Source organism: Leptonychotes weddellii, chromosome 3 (genome assembly GCF_054177405.1).
Source record: "Leptonychotes weddellii isolate Sample4059 chromosome 3, ASM5417740v2, whole genome shotgun sequence".
Classification (NCBI taxonomy): domain Eukaryota; kingdom Metazoa; phylum Chordata; class Mammalia; order Carnivora; family Phocidae; genus Leptonychotes; species Leptonychotes weddellii.
Genome location: NC_138371.1, coordinates 159,077,047 through 159,092,785, shown reverse-complemented (window position 1 = coordinate 159,092,785; position 15,739 = coordinate 159,077,047).

The window sequence follows — 15,739 nt, the reverse complement described above, 5'->3', positions numbered from 1 at the left end:
ATCTTTAAACACACACTGACTAATTTATCTGGTACTTAACAAAAGAAACAAGGCACAAAGAAAACTGGCAATTATGATTTATTAAGAGATGGTGTATTGATAGGGCACCTGGGTGGCTCAGTTGCTGGGCATCTGCCTTTGGCCCAGGTCACGATCCCGGGGTACTGGGTCGAGCCCCACATCGGGCTCCCTGCTCAGCAGGAAGCCTGCTTCTTCCTCTCCCACTCCCCTTGTTTGTGTTCCTGCTCTCGCGCTCTCTCTCTGTGTCAAATAAATAAATAAAATCTTAAAAAAAGAGAGAGATGGTGGATTATTTTCCAGTGTGGTTCAATTCTCAAAGAGATTTCAAAGGTAATTTTTGTGTACCTTATTTTCATCTCATTCAGTGACTTTAAAACCTAACCCTTTGATAAGATGACTCTACTCTTGAGAATTAGAGCCTAGATTAAAATACAGTCTGGTTATAAAAGTCTGTTTGATTATAAACTTCTTTTTTTAAAGATTTATTCATTTGAGAGAGGAAATGCACACGTGCATGCAGGAGTGGGAGAGGGGCAGAGGAAGAGGGAGAGAGAGAATCTTAAGCAGGCTCCATACTCAGCATGGAGGCTGACACAGGGCTTGATCTCATGACCCTGAGATCATGACCTGAGCTTAAATCAAGAGTCAGATGCTTAACCAACTGAGCCACCCAGGCATCCCTGATTATAAACTTCTTGCTTTTTAGCATTATTATATATAGCTTCACTAAATAAAAGGATAAAAACTGTCACCTTTTTTTATTCTTGCTGTAGAATTAGGAGGTTGAGATTATTTCCTTTTTTCTCAATTTGCTGTTACTTAATATTTTTGAATGCATGTGACTTGAAAGGCAATGAAAATTTTATATATCCTGCCATTGTCTTTATTAGCATGGTATTTATGAAAGGGTAGGCTTATAAAGTACTATTCATATTTTAGTGTGTAGGAAATGTCAGATTTTCTCTTGGATATAAAAAGTTAATTTCCATAACTTATAAAATGTATGTCAGAATTTTTTAAAATGTTTTCAAGACTAGTGGTAATTGCTTTCTCTTGCTTTTAGTGTACTTTGTCTAAACATTGTGCAGAAATTTAGTGCTCATAATCTAACATTGTTGGAGACCCAAATACATCCATTTTTGGTTTTTATTTTTTATTTTTTTATTTTTTATTTATTTATTTTTTTAAAGATTTTATTTATTTATTTGACAGAGAGAAACACAGCGAGAGAGGGAATACAAGCAGGGGAGTGGGAGAGGGAGAAGCAGGCTTCCCGCCGAGCAGGGAGCCTGACGTTGGGGCTCCATCCCAGGACCCTGGAATCATGACCTGAGCCAAAGGCAGACGCTTAACGACTGAGCCACCCAGGCACCCCTTTGGTTTTTATTTTTAAGGATTATTTATTAATTATTTGAGGCAAGGGGGAAGGGGCAGAGGGAGAGGGACAATGAGAATCTCAAGCAGACTCTCCACTGAGTGCAGAGCCCGATGCTGGGCTTGATCTCAGGACCCTGAGATTGTGACCCAAGCCAAAATCCAAGAGTTGGATGCCCAACCGACTGAGCCACACAGGCACCCCCAAATACATCAATTTTTTTTTTTTAAAGATTTTATTTATTTATTCATGAGAGACAGAGAGAGAGAGAGAGTAGCAGGCTCCCAAGGAGCAGGGAGCCTGATGTGGGACTCGATCCCAGGACCCTGGGATCACGACCTGAGCCGAAGGCAGACGCTTAACCATCTGAGCCACCCAGGCGCCCCCAAATACATCAATTTTTAAAGCAGAAATTACTTTTTTTTTTTTCAAAGAATCTTTTAATCAATAATACATTCTAGTTGGGATTATCATATACTTCTCTTTGAGTCTATATTCCTGCTTTAAAAATTTCCTAATTCAAAAGGTTCATAAATTTATATCATTGTTACTTATCTGCATACTTTATTTTCATATTAAATTAGAAGTCCATGTATTTTTCTTATTTGTATCTTGAGGATAGCTAGGCTGTACCTGCAAATAATAAACATTCGGTAAATGTATGATGAATGAATGAATGAATTTTCTAAATGACAACTACAAAATTTATTCTGAATTGTCATTAATTTCATTTGTAGTTGATTTAGTAAAAAGATTATATCAAGAGGTGATATAAACTTTTTTAAAAAAGATTTTATTTTATTTATTTATCTACTTATTTGTTTATTTATTTAAGAGAGAGTGTGTGAGTTGGGGGAGGGATAGTGGGAGAGGGAGAGTGGGAAAGGGAGAGATTCTCCAGCAGATTCCCTACCGAGCAGAGCCCAAGGCGGGGCTCGATCCCACGACCCTGAGATCATGACCTGAGCCGAAATCAAGAGTCGGAAGCTTAACCAACTGAGTCACCCAGGCGCCCCTATACACTTCTGTTATATGGAGTTATAATCATTGTATCTTATACCTTGAAAAAAAGAATGTATTTTAAGCAGAAAAACAACAACAACAATAAAACAATCAACAACAGGATGCACAAATTGGGCCAAATCAGTAGCAGTACTGATCGTTTGGTATGCACAGCATGTTTTTTAAAGGTTTTTGAGTTAATATTTTAAAGTCATATTTGACATTAGGATTCCTGGATTTTCTTAAATTTGAAGATAAGCCAACACCGCCTCCACTCCCAAAGGCAACCGTCGCCTTAGTGTTCCTTAGATCTGGCCCCCGGTGGTTCTAGCTCTAGCTGAGTCCCCATCCTCATGCAATGCTTGCAGCCTCACTTACAATTCACCCAATTTATCATTTATGCCAGTTTCTCTGAGCCTGGCGGTGCATGAAGAGAGTACCCACACTGAGTGATTTTAAGGGAATCACTTTCCACATTTTTAAGTTTGGGTGTTTGTTCATGAAATTAGTCTGCCCAAGAACGTGCCTGAGTTCACAAGAACCCTTCTTCCACTATACAAAAGAAAGAGATGCTTTCTCCCATCCCAAACCCTACTGTGGAGTACTGCTCTGAGGCATAAAATCCTGAGGGCTTCAGACAAAAAGCAAGCCTCCTGTAATAATGAACCAAAGCACTGTAAGACCTCGAGAGTCACCTGTCTTCCCAGCCTTATATATATTTGGGCTCCCAGTGAAGCCTGGCATTAGAAATGGGGTCCATCTGTGATGACTGAAATTCAGATAAATTCTTGAAAAGGGTGGTGAGACTAATGACATTTTTTATGGCACTTTTTTTGTTAATTAAATTATTGGACAAATGCATGGCTCTTGAGGGAAATCGTCTTTAGTATGTAACTAAAGAGCATTTATAAGAAACACTGCACTTTTTTTCCAAAGCTTTTTATTTATTCAGTTTTTGGGAGGAGGGAGATCTAAATGTAAAGTTATTTTCAGTCCATCTTAATTCTCATCTTATTTTATATCTCCTTCCCAATTCCAAGTGCTACTTTTTATCCTATGAATAGTTCGCTTTTCATTTCCTCCATGAAAACTTCTTTAATAATCCAGTCCATTTTGATTTCTTCCTCCTCTAAATTTCTAGCTCATAGTGTTTATAATAATAATCTGGATAACTTGTTCCTCTCCACTTTTAGCTGTATGAGAGTTAATTGACATATTACCATTATGTAGGTTTAAGGTGTACAACATGATAATTTGACACAGGCATGGATTACAAAATGATTCAATCAGGTTGATAACCATAAGGTTAGTTAATTAAGACATCCATCTCTATATAATTACAATTTTGTGTATGTGTGTGGGGAGAATATTTAAGATCTGCTCTCTTAGCAACTTTCAAGTAAATAATACATTATTGTTAGCTATTGTCACCTTGCTGAATATTAATTAGATCCCCAGAACTTACTCATCATATGAATGAATGGGGATACCCTTTGTACTCTGACCGACATTTCTCCATTTTCCCCACCCCTACCCCTGGCAATTGCCATTTTACTCTCTGTTTCTGCAAGTTTGGCTAATTTTTAAGATTTCAGATGCAAGTGAAATTATACAGATTTATCTTTCTCCGTCTGACTTAATTCACTCAGCATAATGCTTTCAGTGTCCATCCATGTTCTTACAAGTGGCAGGATTTCATTTTCTCATGGCTGAATAATATTCCATTCTCTCTCTATAATATCACATTTTCTTTATTTATTCACCCTTATGGACACTGAGATTGTTTCTATATCTTGGCTACTGTGAATAATGCTGCAAAACATCAGTGTGTGGGTATCTCTTCCAGACAATAATTTCATTGCCTTTGGGTATATACCCAGACTTGTACCCACCTGTATATCTTCTCTGGAAAAAATGCCTATTCATGTCCTCTGCCCATTTTTAATCGAATGATGCTGCTGCTGCTGATGATGATTTGCTATAGAGTTGTGTGAATTCCTTTACATATTTTGGATATTTGCCCCTTATCTGATAGATACTTTGCAAGTATTTCCTCCAATCTGCAGGTTGCTGCTTCATTCTGTTGACTTTTTCTTTGGTTGTACAGAAGGTTTTTAGTTTGATGTAGACTCACTTTATAAATTTTTGCTCTTGCTGCTTGTGCTTTTGATGTCATATGCAAAAAACAGAATGTGACATTGTGACACATTGTCTACTTCTGCAAAAAGAATTAACAACAACAACAACAAAACAACGAACAAAACTGACATCTGCAGATCTAGCTCTGGAGACATGAATGGGAGTCTTTTGCCAGGTCCTTGGATGGACTGGACTAGATTGCAGCTGGAGAGCTACAGCTGAGTACGGGGTCCTTTTAAGATTTCTGGGAATGCAGACAAGAAAGTCTTCTATTGGGTGTCTGGGCTGGAAGGTCTGCTAGTCTGTGTGACTGTGATGGGGTTGGATGGTCCTGAAGGGTCTCTGGGGGTGCAGATGGAAATGTCTCCCACTGGGACCATGGGCACTCAGGATTACTGGCAGACCATGGCTGTGAGGAGGCTTGAGCCATGTATCAGGCCCTTTCAGCTTCTCTAGGGGCAGAGATAAGAATGTCTCCTGCACAGTCTCTGTGCCAACAAGACTATTCACATACTGTGGCTGGGATAACAGCCCAGTTACAGGCCCTTTCAGAGTCTACAGTCTCTCCAAGTTTGTCAGGTTTACCTCCAGGGGCTCTCAGACCATGGCTGACAGGGGCTGGAGCTAGTTCATGCACCACTTCAGTGTCCACAGCTGGGACCAAGTTCTGAATTCCTATTACCCAATGGGCATGGGTGGGCCTGACTGCTCCCAGGTCCCTTGGTGTATGATGCTGGTGACAGGATCAAGCCAAATGGGGCTGTAATTTAGTCCTCAGTGGTACAGAGCTGTTTCTAGGGCTGGAGGTGGGATCAAGGGCATGGGAGTGTCTCCTGCATGGTCCCTGGGCCAGCAGGACTGTACACGGATTTTGGCTGTGATGAGCTAGAGCCAGCTACTGGGTCCTTTCAGAATCTGCAGTCTGATTTGGCAGGCTCTAAGTCCCAACTCAGACGTGGGTGCTACTGATGTCTAATGGGTAGAGGTTAGGGATATTCTAAATTGCTTTGGACAGCCCTCACAACAAGGAATTATCTGGCCCAAATCTCAATATTGCCTAGGTTGAGAACCTCTGATCTGGATAACTTATGGTCTGTGCATATAGGCCTTTTCCTCAATTATGAAGTGATGAGGTCACAGCTAGACACAGAGTGGAGGTGATGGGAAGATGAACGTAGAAATTGGAGCGATGTGGCCACAAGCCAAGGAATTCGAGGAATGCCAACAGCCATCAGAAGCTTGGGAACAAGGAAGGGTTCTCCCCTAGAGTCTCCAGACGGAGTGCAGCCTGCTTACGCCTAGATTTCAAACTTCTAGCTTTTAGAACTATAACAGAACAAATTTCTGTTATTTTCAGCCATTAAGTATCTGATGATTCATGATAGCAGGCCTCAGGAAACTTACACACATGCTCAGTACAATGCCTTACCCAGAGTAGGCACTTAATACATCATATTTATGATGAAAACTGTCTTGCTTCTTTGTAGAAATCTGGTTATGCCTCCTTACAAAATCAAATCAAATACATATTCTCATGCTTCCATATTACTTGCCTCAAGACTTTGGTGTGTCACTAAACTTGTAGACATATTAGCACAGGAATGGATAGAATACCGCCCAAAGAAGAGGTCACACAATGCGATAACTGGATGTTGACATATTAGATGTAAATTTGCTCACGTATGTTCTCGTTTGTTTATTTCAAATGCACTTCATGATGCACCCTACTACAGTTCCTCCTCTTGGACTTAGTAATAAAATGTGATGTTATAATTTGGAAGCTAAGTTGTAGTTAATGTAGTTTCCAGCAACATCAGCTTTAATCTCTAGATGGCACTATGTTATAAGGAATCAACCGAAGATCTGCTACTACAATTTTCATATAACTGTTTCTGGAAATAAAGAATATTTTCCTGCTAAAATCTTCCAAGAAATTTTTTGCAGCACTATGAAAGTTCTATTTTACTAAATATGGATAGGCTTCTAATTTTCATATTACTGAGATAAGGAAAGATAATAGAGGAACTGAGTTCTAAAACATGCTTGCCAATGGGAAAATTTATTTTCATTTAAGTTTTTTGATAATTTCTGCATACATTTTGTTGGGGAATATATAAACAACAAATAATATAGCTCTGGTTGCTCATATGAGAATGTCCACATACCTGGGATAATCCTTTGATAGTTATAGGTGAAGATTAATTCACTCTTTGTTTTAGCTTAAAATATAAACAAGAGAACATATTATTTTTTATCCTCATTACTGAAATTTCACCTTCAATCTCAGATGAGACAAAGCTACTTGTACCATCTTTTCCTTAATTCTCTTTTTTTACATTCTTAACCTTTCTTTTGAATATATATATATTGCTTTGAGTCTCCAGTGACTTCTAGGAATTTTAAAAAATTATTTATTTCTGAAGGCTTTAGGGATTAGATTTTTCTCTATTTGCATATGTGGTAAACTCATTTAGCCAATCAAATAATGTTATTCCTTGTCTTCTCTACTTTCAAAGCATTTTGAATCATTTCTAAGGTACTTTTTTCATTGCTTGTTTTGTATTTTAATTATTTGCATATGGACCCACCTTCTGTACAAAATTATACATTCCTGGGGGAATGGTATACAGACCTTTATGCAAATGATAATATCCTTGGTAACTATCTATTGCATTTAATGGATTTGGTAGTGCATGATGTGATAATTCAAAGGAAAAAATAGCTCATTTGGGAGTTGTTTCTTTTTGGATCTTTTTTCTTAAAAAAAAAATCCAAATATCTTTGATCTGAAGTATCAAGTGAGATTACTAAATAAAAACATACAATTTTCTTGATCAAGGCAATAATTTGGGGATTAATTAGTTATTAAGTAAAATTTGAGGATGTTAAAAACCACTTTGTTTGAACTTTTCCATTTTCTTCATACAAATGAAAAACCAATCTTTATCCTCACCCCAACCTAATTCCAACCCTTAACTTATACTCTTTCCTCAGATCTCAATTTTCCTGATAATTCTTACAGGTGTAATTCTTCACTCTTTCAAGAGATTTTGCCCTTTTGTATTTCTAGAACACACTGCCCTTCCCATACTGGAAGGGCACACATGTTGGATCTTTGTTGTTTATTATTATTTTTTGTCTATGTATTTTATCATTCTTTAAATTTTTTTTTAAAGATTTTATTTATTCATTCATGAGAGATAGAGAGAGAGAGAGGCAGAGGCAGAGGGAGAAGCAGACTCCCCACTGAGCAGGGAGCCTGATGCGGAACTCGATCCCAGGACCCCGGGATCATGACCTGAGCCGAAGGCAGATGCTTAACCAATTGAGCCACCCAGGCTCCCCATTCCTTAAATTTCAAAAGGGCTCCTTTTGAAGATGTGTATCCTATTTACCCTTATATACCCAGCACCTGGCACAGAGACTGTGGTATCATGACCACATGGTGTTTACTGTGCAAATGAGAGCTGAATAAATGATTTAAGGATGAAAGGGGAGCATTTACGTCACTTACTTTGCAAATATGTTGGGATTCTTATGCATCAAAAAACTATGCTAAACACAAGAGAGGGAACGTAACAGACAAATCCCCCTCCCTTCATGGAGTTTCCATTTTAGTGGGATGAAGACACAAAAGTCAACAAACAAATACATAAGTAAACAACTGAATACAAAATTAAAGATATATAAAAAAATAGCCAAAGATATTAATAAATAAGTATATAATTGATAAAAATGAAGCAGATAAAAGTGATAAAGAGTGTTCAAGATGGTTCCGGGAAGGCCTTTCTGAGGAGAGAGAACTGAGGTGAAGTGGGAGAAGTTTCTGTGTTTTGTCTTTTTGTTTTTTTAAAGATTTTATTTATTTATTTGACAGAGAGAGACACAGCGAGAAAGGGAACACAAGCAGGGGAAGTGGGAGAGGGAGAAGCAGGCTTCCCGCCTAGCAGGGAGCCCTATGTGGGGCTCGATCCCTGGATCCTGGGATTATGACCTGAGCCAAAGGCAGATGTTTAACGACTGAGCCACCCAGGCACCCCAGTTTTTTTTTTTTTTTTTTAGGCAGAACATTTCCTTCAGAGGACAGTTAATGCAAGGAGCATGAATCAGAAATTTGCTTTGGCATGTTCCAGGAACACAAATGGAGTGAGTAAATGAGAGAAGCAGAATGTGACTGGAAATGTGGCTGGAAAGGAAACCTGGTGTCAGATAATAAAGGACATTGTAAAACCCAACAAGGACTTCTGATTTCATTTGAGAACCTAATCACATGAGCCATTTGAATCTGGGTCTAGGGGTCAGAGACAAAGTCAGAACCAAGTAGAAGAGAGATTGGATATGAGGGAGATTCTCCATGCCTGGCTTTGAAGATGAAAGAAGCCACATGGCTTGAAATGTGTGTAGCCTCTGGGAGCAGAGAATGGCCCTAGGTGGCCTTCAGGGACTGACAGCAATCCTTGGCTGACAGCCAGCATGGAAATGTGGGCCTCAGTCCTGTAATCATGAGGACTTGAATTCTCCAAGAATCCTGAATGAGGGTGAAGTGGGTATTCCCCTCAAAGTTTCCAGATGAGAATTCAAGGGGTCAAAGTCTTGATTTGAGCCCTGTGAGACCCTGAGCAGAGACCTCAGACATGCCTTGGCCAAACTTTTGACCTACAGAACTGTGAGCGAATACGTGGGTATTATATTTTGGGTTTGTGGTAGTTTGTTACACAGCAAGAGAAAATGAATACCTCCAAAGTTGTTGTGATGATCAAGTACCCAGTATGCCTAGTTGATTATAGAGGGGTAAATATTAAGGGTCCTGAGCAAGTTCAGACTCTAGGGATCCTTGATGTAGACCCTAAGGATGAAACTAAAAAGGGCAGTTATTGCAGTGGAGGGAAGGTATTTAGGGTGGACAGAGCCAAAGTAGACTTTTTTTTTGAGAGAGAGTGAGAGCATGTGTGCATGCGAGGCTGGGGGGGGAGGTGGTAGAGAGAGAGGGAGAGAGAAAATCTTAAGCAGACTCCACACCCAGTGTGGAGCCCAACCGGGGCTTGATCTCATGACCCTGAGATCACGACCTGAGCCGAAATCAAGAGTGGGCTGCTTAACTGATGGAGTCACCTAGGTGCCCCAAAAAGTAGACTTTTATTTGATTTTGACTCACACTGGCTTTACCCTTAATATAGTTTTATTCTAATTCGACTCTAATATCCAATCACCTAGGTTCAAAATAATGGCATTTGAGTCAGTACTTCTACAAGTTACCAGGTCTGATCGTTAATGCCTTCTAAATTTCCCCTACCTTCCCATTTCCTTTGGTAGTCCCTTATTCCAACACTACATCCTCCAGTAATTGGTTGATATTGCAAACTTTTACTTGGCCATCTCCAAGCCTGCTTCTATGCATTACCTCCAGACCCATCTTGCCCAAACCTTTCTTCCTTCATGCCACTCCCCCACTCATAGTTTCTCTCCACAGGATCCTGTCTTGCCAAGACCTTGGAGCTGTCATGGTCCTTTGGCGTGTCTTACTTTATGCAAGAGGAAACTGAAGCCAGAGAGGTACACTAACTTAACGTCAGAGCAAGCAAGGGGCAAAGTAAGGCCCAGAGCAAGATCTCCTGATTCAGTTTTAGTGCTTTACCCATGACACGTTTCAGACTTCTCAGAATGTTTTCAGGGCTTCGTTTTTATTTCCAACCTTACCTCTCTACCCTTCCTCTCTTTACTACTCATCATGAATCATCCACTCCAGACAGATCCATTTCCCAAGTGTCTTGTGAAAGTATGACTCACCTTATTCTACCTACTGGATGTTTTCCCTTTCTTTCCTCTTTCCTTTCCTGATTATGGTGTTTGTGCTTGCTGGTCACTCTACCTCACACAGATGCCTCCTTTTTCTGATCTTCTGTGCATATCAGTCATTAACACATACAGCTTACAAAGCACCTTATTTGGTGGTAGATGTTTATGGGTGGCTGTCTTATCTTTCCAAGAAGATTATACATTCCCAGATGATACTTAGGGTTTCTCTTTCATTTGTAGCCAGCTCTGTGTTCAGCATAAATAAATAATATAGTGAATTAAATTAGTCTTAGTCTTCTGCACTGTTTGCATTTTAAATCAACTAACATTTATTGAGGGCTTATTAGGGATTAGATGGGGGGATGAAAGGTGAGGTAGGCTAACTGTCCTCAAACGATCTCATATTCATTTTTTTTTTTTAAGATTTTATTTATTTGAGACAGAGAGAGAGAGTGAGCGAGAGAGACAGCACAAGCCAGGGGGAGAGGCAGAGGGAGAAACAGACTCCCCGCCGAGCAGGGAGCCCGAAGCGGGGCTCGATCATGACCTGAGCTGAAGGCAGACACTTAACTGACTGAGCCACCCAGGCGCCCCAAACGAGCTCATATTCTAATGGGGAATCTGGGCAAGTAAACTACTCTGAAGTAATATGATAAATACATCGTGCAGCAAGTTTGGGGGTTATACTACTCCTACGACCAATCCAGTGATTAGAGGAGATGAGGTCTCTTGGTTGGTTTTGGTCTTGGCACGGTTTTTCTCATATGAGGCTGTTGGTTCATACAGGGATTTTATTAATGATATATGTTACATTAGTTCTCTGCTGTAGCCGGTTGAACACACTGAAATAACTGAAAAACACTGCAGTAAAGCCACATTTTAAAGGACTTTTTTATAGCATGGATCCAATTATTCTGGGTAAATAACTTATCTGATTAGATGCCTTATTGTATTTTCATTTGAAAAGTGCTCTGATCCAGAGCCAGTTAATTAAAAATCTATTTTCAACCTGTTTTTTTTTTTCAATTTTATTTCAAACAAATACGCCCTTACCTTATTGTGAACATTTTTAAGTTTAGAATATTGGCCCTTCTGTAACATGCTGTTACTTAATTATGATAAATTCTGCGGCTTGACAATAGCTACAAATGAAAACAAATATTCTCCATATAATGCTTTCTAAAAAGGCAAAAAAGAGAAAGACTGAAAAGTCCGGTTGACAAATTGCAATTGGTCTGCAGTAGGGTACTTCAGTACATCATTCAGTATCACTAAAATGTAAAGGAGCTTTGTTAGGATTTAAAAATTGAGGACTTGGATTCCTACCCAGTTGCAATAACACAGTGTAGCATTGTTAGTTCTGATTCAAGTGCAACTGATCAAAAGGTTATTGAATATTCCTTGTCTCTCTGCCAACTCTGAATGTCTTCTCCCTGACTGGAATATTTGGATCCTGTTGTTGTTCATTAACGCTTATCTTACATTCCATTCACTATCATTATCTACCTTTCTCAGTAATTAGCTAATTATATTTCAAGATAATTAGTTTAATGAAAGTGTGGGAAGTATGTAGGAAGAATCTAAGTGATATTGTCATGACTTCTACATGCAGATTAAGTAAAAAATGAGGAACACAAGAAAGTTAAAAAGAAGGAGCACTTAAAATAGGATGTATGTGCATTTTACGGAAATACTTCAAGTAACTGTTAGTCTCCTTTTGGGTTCTATTGCTCCTTAGGGGTATATAATGGTATGTTGGGTGTTAGAGATAGGGAATAATTCTTTTAAGCCACTATAGCTTTTTGGCCAGTACACATGTAATGCTTGTTGTTGCTTATTTTGTTTGTGGATTTCTCAAAGACAAAGAAATATGGAGAAATTTAGAGAAACAAAGTGAAATAATATTAGATTAGTCAGGTAGCTTTATTCATAGAGAGAGTATAGCCATACTGGTAGTATGCTTCCATTTTAAGAAATGAGCACACAATTAAGTTGAACCTAAACCTACATGCTTATATATTCTATTATCTAGTGATCTATGTATATATGTATGTATGAATTCATGGCAATGTATGTATATATATGTATGTTTTTATTGAACAAAGCACTTTGTTAATTGCTGTAGGATAAAAAATAAATATGTTAAAAATACTTTCTCCCTTTGCAGAGGTTATTATCCCTTGAATGGCAGCCATGAGAATGTGCATCTCAGTCTTCCAAATATAGGGAGCGTAGTCGACCAAGAACCTCTGCCTCTGGGCTCTGAAGTTCATTACTGCCACCTTTGTCTTGAGTTCATGCTTCCTAGAGGCTGTTCCCAACCAACAGCTGAATATGGCTGAGATACTGAGGTAGGCCTATCTTGGAAGACATGGGACTCCTATGGCCCATTCTGCCCCTGAGAATCACAGGACTGCCTTTGACAGCAAGGCAATCTAGGATGCTCCCAGCCAACCTTTCTTCCCCTTCTCCTTCAGACTTGCTTTGCATTTGAATGGTTCTCCCAGCCTTCCTCAGCTTGCTCCCTATTTTCTTTCACAGGCATTTCCCCCAGTAAAAATGTTTGCATATTTAATCTCATCTTGACATCTTATTCTTGGAGGACCTAGCCTAACACACCGATGATGAAATGAAATATACTTGAGGAAAATTAAAAACATTATCAAGAAGTGCAAAATATGAGGCAACAAACAATACAGTTGAAGAGGTCACACACAAAAAAGACATAAAGTACTTGACTCATAGGTAAAGGGAGGCTGATATAGAAATTAGGATGTACAATATATTTGAGTACAATAAGCATTCCAGTTGAGTGGCGTATGGAAAAACTGAATGAAGCCAGGTTTGAAAGGTTTGTTAAAATTATATTATAGAAGATCTTGAATATCATGCTGAAGAATTTGGCCTGTCTTTTCATCTAAAGTCCTTCCCCTGAAAATGTGAGAGCAGAGGGCGTTCACAGATTTGGAAATGCCGATCACCAGTTTGTGCTTTCTCTTTCATTCAGGCTCTCAGTAAAGAGGCATTGACTAATATCTGGTGGAGTTCAGCAGCCCAAGCCCAAGAGCAAAGCTATGAAGAGGACTAGGACTGGACTGGGATTTAGGATTCTAATACCTTGGTAGTTTCCTGGTGAGCTAAAGTATTCCACACATACATGCAGCAAAGACTGCTTTTGAGACTCAGGCCTTAGTTCTGTACCACCGACAAGCTAATTGGTTTCTTTCTTCTAGAAACTGGGTTACAATTAGCAGTGTATGGGCTAGAGTTGAGGGATTTTGTTTTGGCAATGATGGTGATAAAAAGAAACCAGAAATTTAATATCAAACCCCAAATTTATGACTGTTTTTGAATAATCAGTTTGTATGGCTAGATTGTTATTCCTGTATGACTACAGAGCTGGAGTTGAGTAGCAATGACTTCAGTTAGATAGGGTCAGAGTTCATCAGGGGGCTACAGTTCCCACTTGACCCTACAGTCTAACATTTGGTCCATGCTGTTCATCTACAGTCCCGTTTAGTGTTTGAAGCCTTTTGAGTGTGTGACCTCATCTACATTTAAGCCTTACTTGCTTTGCCACACTGGTGTTCGGAACTCATACGAGCCCGGCCACGTGGGCAGCATGTTTTTGCTTTTGGGCAATAGCTCTGTGCTTATCAATTAAAACAGCTGAAGTGAATTGGATCCCAGGGAACTCTGTGGTGAGATTCTTCTTGTTTGACCAAGACATCCAAAGGACACCATTTTCTCCCAAGTAGCATGAGGATTACATTGCCAATGGCGGCAACTGAGCTTCTGTGCACTTAGCATCAAGACCAGTGGTTGCACAGTCATGTTCCAGGGAATAACCCAAGTCCTGTTTTCCTCCACAGGCAATGAGGAAGATCAGGGCTTTTGTGAGGACATGTGTAACGGAAAGTTCTCTACAATATACCATCATGTTATATGAGCTTTCGTCTAGGTTATGTGATTACTTGCATAATCTTTCTTTGAAGGTCCATTTATTCAAAGGCCACAGGAACCACTCAATCTGTGTCCTAGGTGATAAGGTTTACACTTGATTTCCCTGGTCATTCTTCCTACCTTATAGCCCCATAGATTTGGGATCAGTATACTTTTTCTGTTAAGTGCCAAGTAATAAATATTTCTAGCTTTGTGGCCATGTGCTTTTTATCACAACTATGCAACTTGGCTGCTGTGCTGTGAAAGCAACCACTGGCATTACTTAAACAAAGGGGCATCATTGTGTTCCAATAAACTTTATTTACAAAAATAAGTGGTGGGTAGGATATGGCCAGCAAGTATAGTTTGCTGACCCTGCCATAGGGCATAAGGAAAAGGATACACTTACCACATAGCCCTCCAAGCCACAGCTAAGTTCTCCAAGGATTCAGGTAAGTGTCAGAACTCCAGCCACCACTCTTCATATTCTAGATTTCCTTCCTTCTGTTTAAAATGGAAGCTTCTCCAGAGTTCTACCTTCAGCTTCCTAGAAAACTCTGCTTTTTCTCCCCAGTTGACTCACCAAACTCTCCACCAATTTTGTCCTTCTCAAGTCTCCATTGGTTTTCGGTCTTAACAAAAAAGCCTGGTTCTCCTGAGCATAGCCACCTCGATAGCCCGTGCAAGTGGATGGAACATGCAAAGCATGGTCTCTTGGTTCACCGACCTTTCCATGTTCAAAGAACTCGACTTCACTTCAGCTAACCACCCCTCTTGCTACTCCTTATTGCCTCCCCTGACATTTCTATGCCCATTATTTCCACATTTGTATCTGCAGTCCTGATAAGAATTTCAGCTTGTTTGTTCTACTGCAAACTGATATTCATTTAAAGACCTAATAAACAACACAAACTTAATATTGTCAAAGCCAAATTTATTATTTCTGTCCTTAAACCTGTTCCTACTTTGTCTTCCATCCTCAGAAAAGGACCCCACTTTATCCTCAGTTACCACAGTTCCAAGCTTGTATTCTCTTTTTCTTGTTCCCCATGCCCAAGCCATCGAAACGTCTTCTAAGTCTCACCTTTTCATTATTAGCCTTTAAGTCTACCTCCTGGAATGTAAGAATTCTCCCTGGATCAGTGGAGATGACAACTACCTCATCTCCCCCAGCCCGACTTCTACTGTTCACAGTCTACACAAAGCAGCAAGAATCATGGCTTTTTGTGTGTGTATTTGTTTGCTTTATGGCAGAGTGTTAGCTTTCAGGGAGTAAGAATTGTTTGCTTATTCAATTACCTTAGTTCTTTAGTCAGTTGATTGTTTTGCATACGCCCTGTCCATCAGCCCCTTCTAGTTGTTTCTCCTTGGTTTTGATGGTAAATTATCTTGACTATTATTTCAACAAGTCTCCTGCCTATAGCTCTGGCCTTTTCTCATCATATTATCCTGGCGGTCATCATT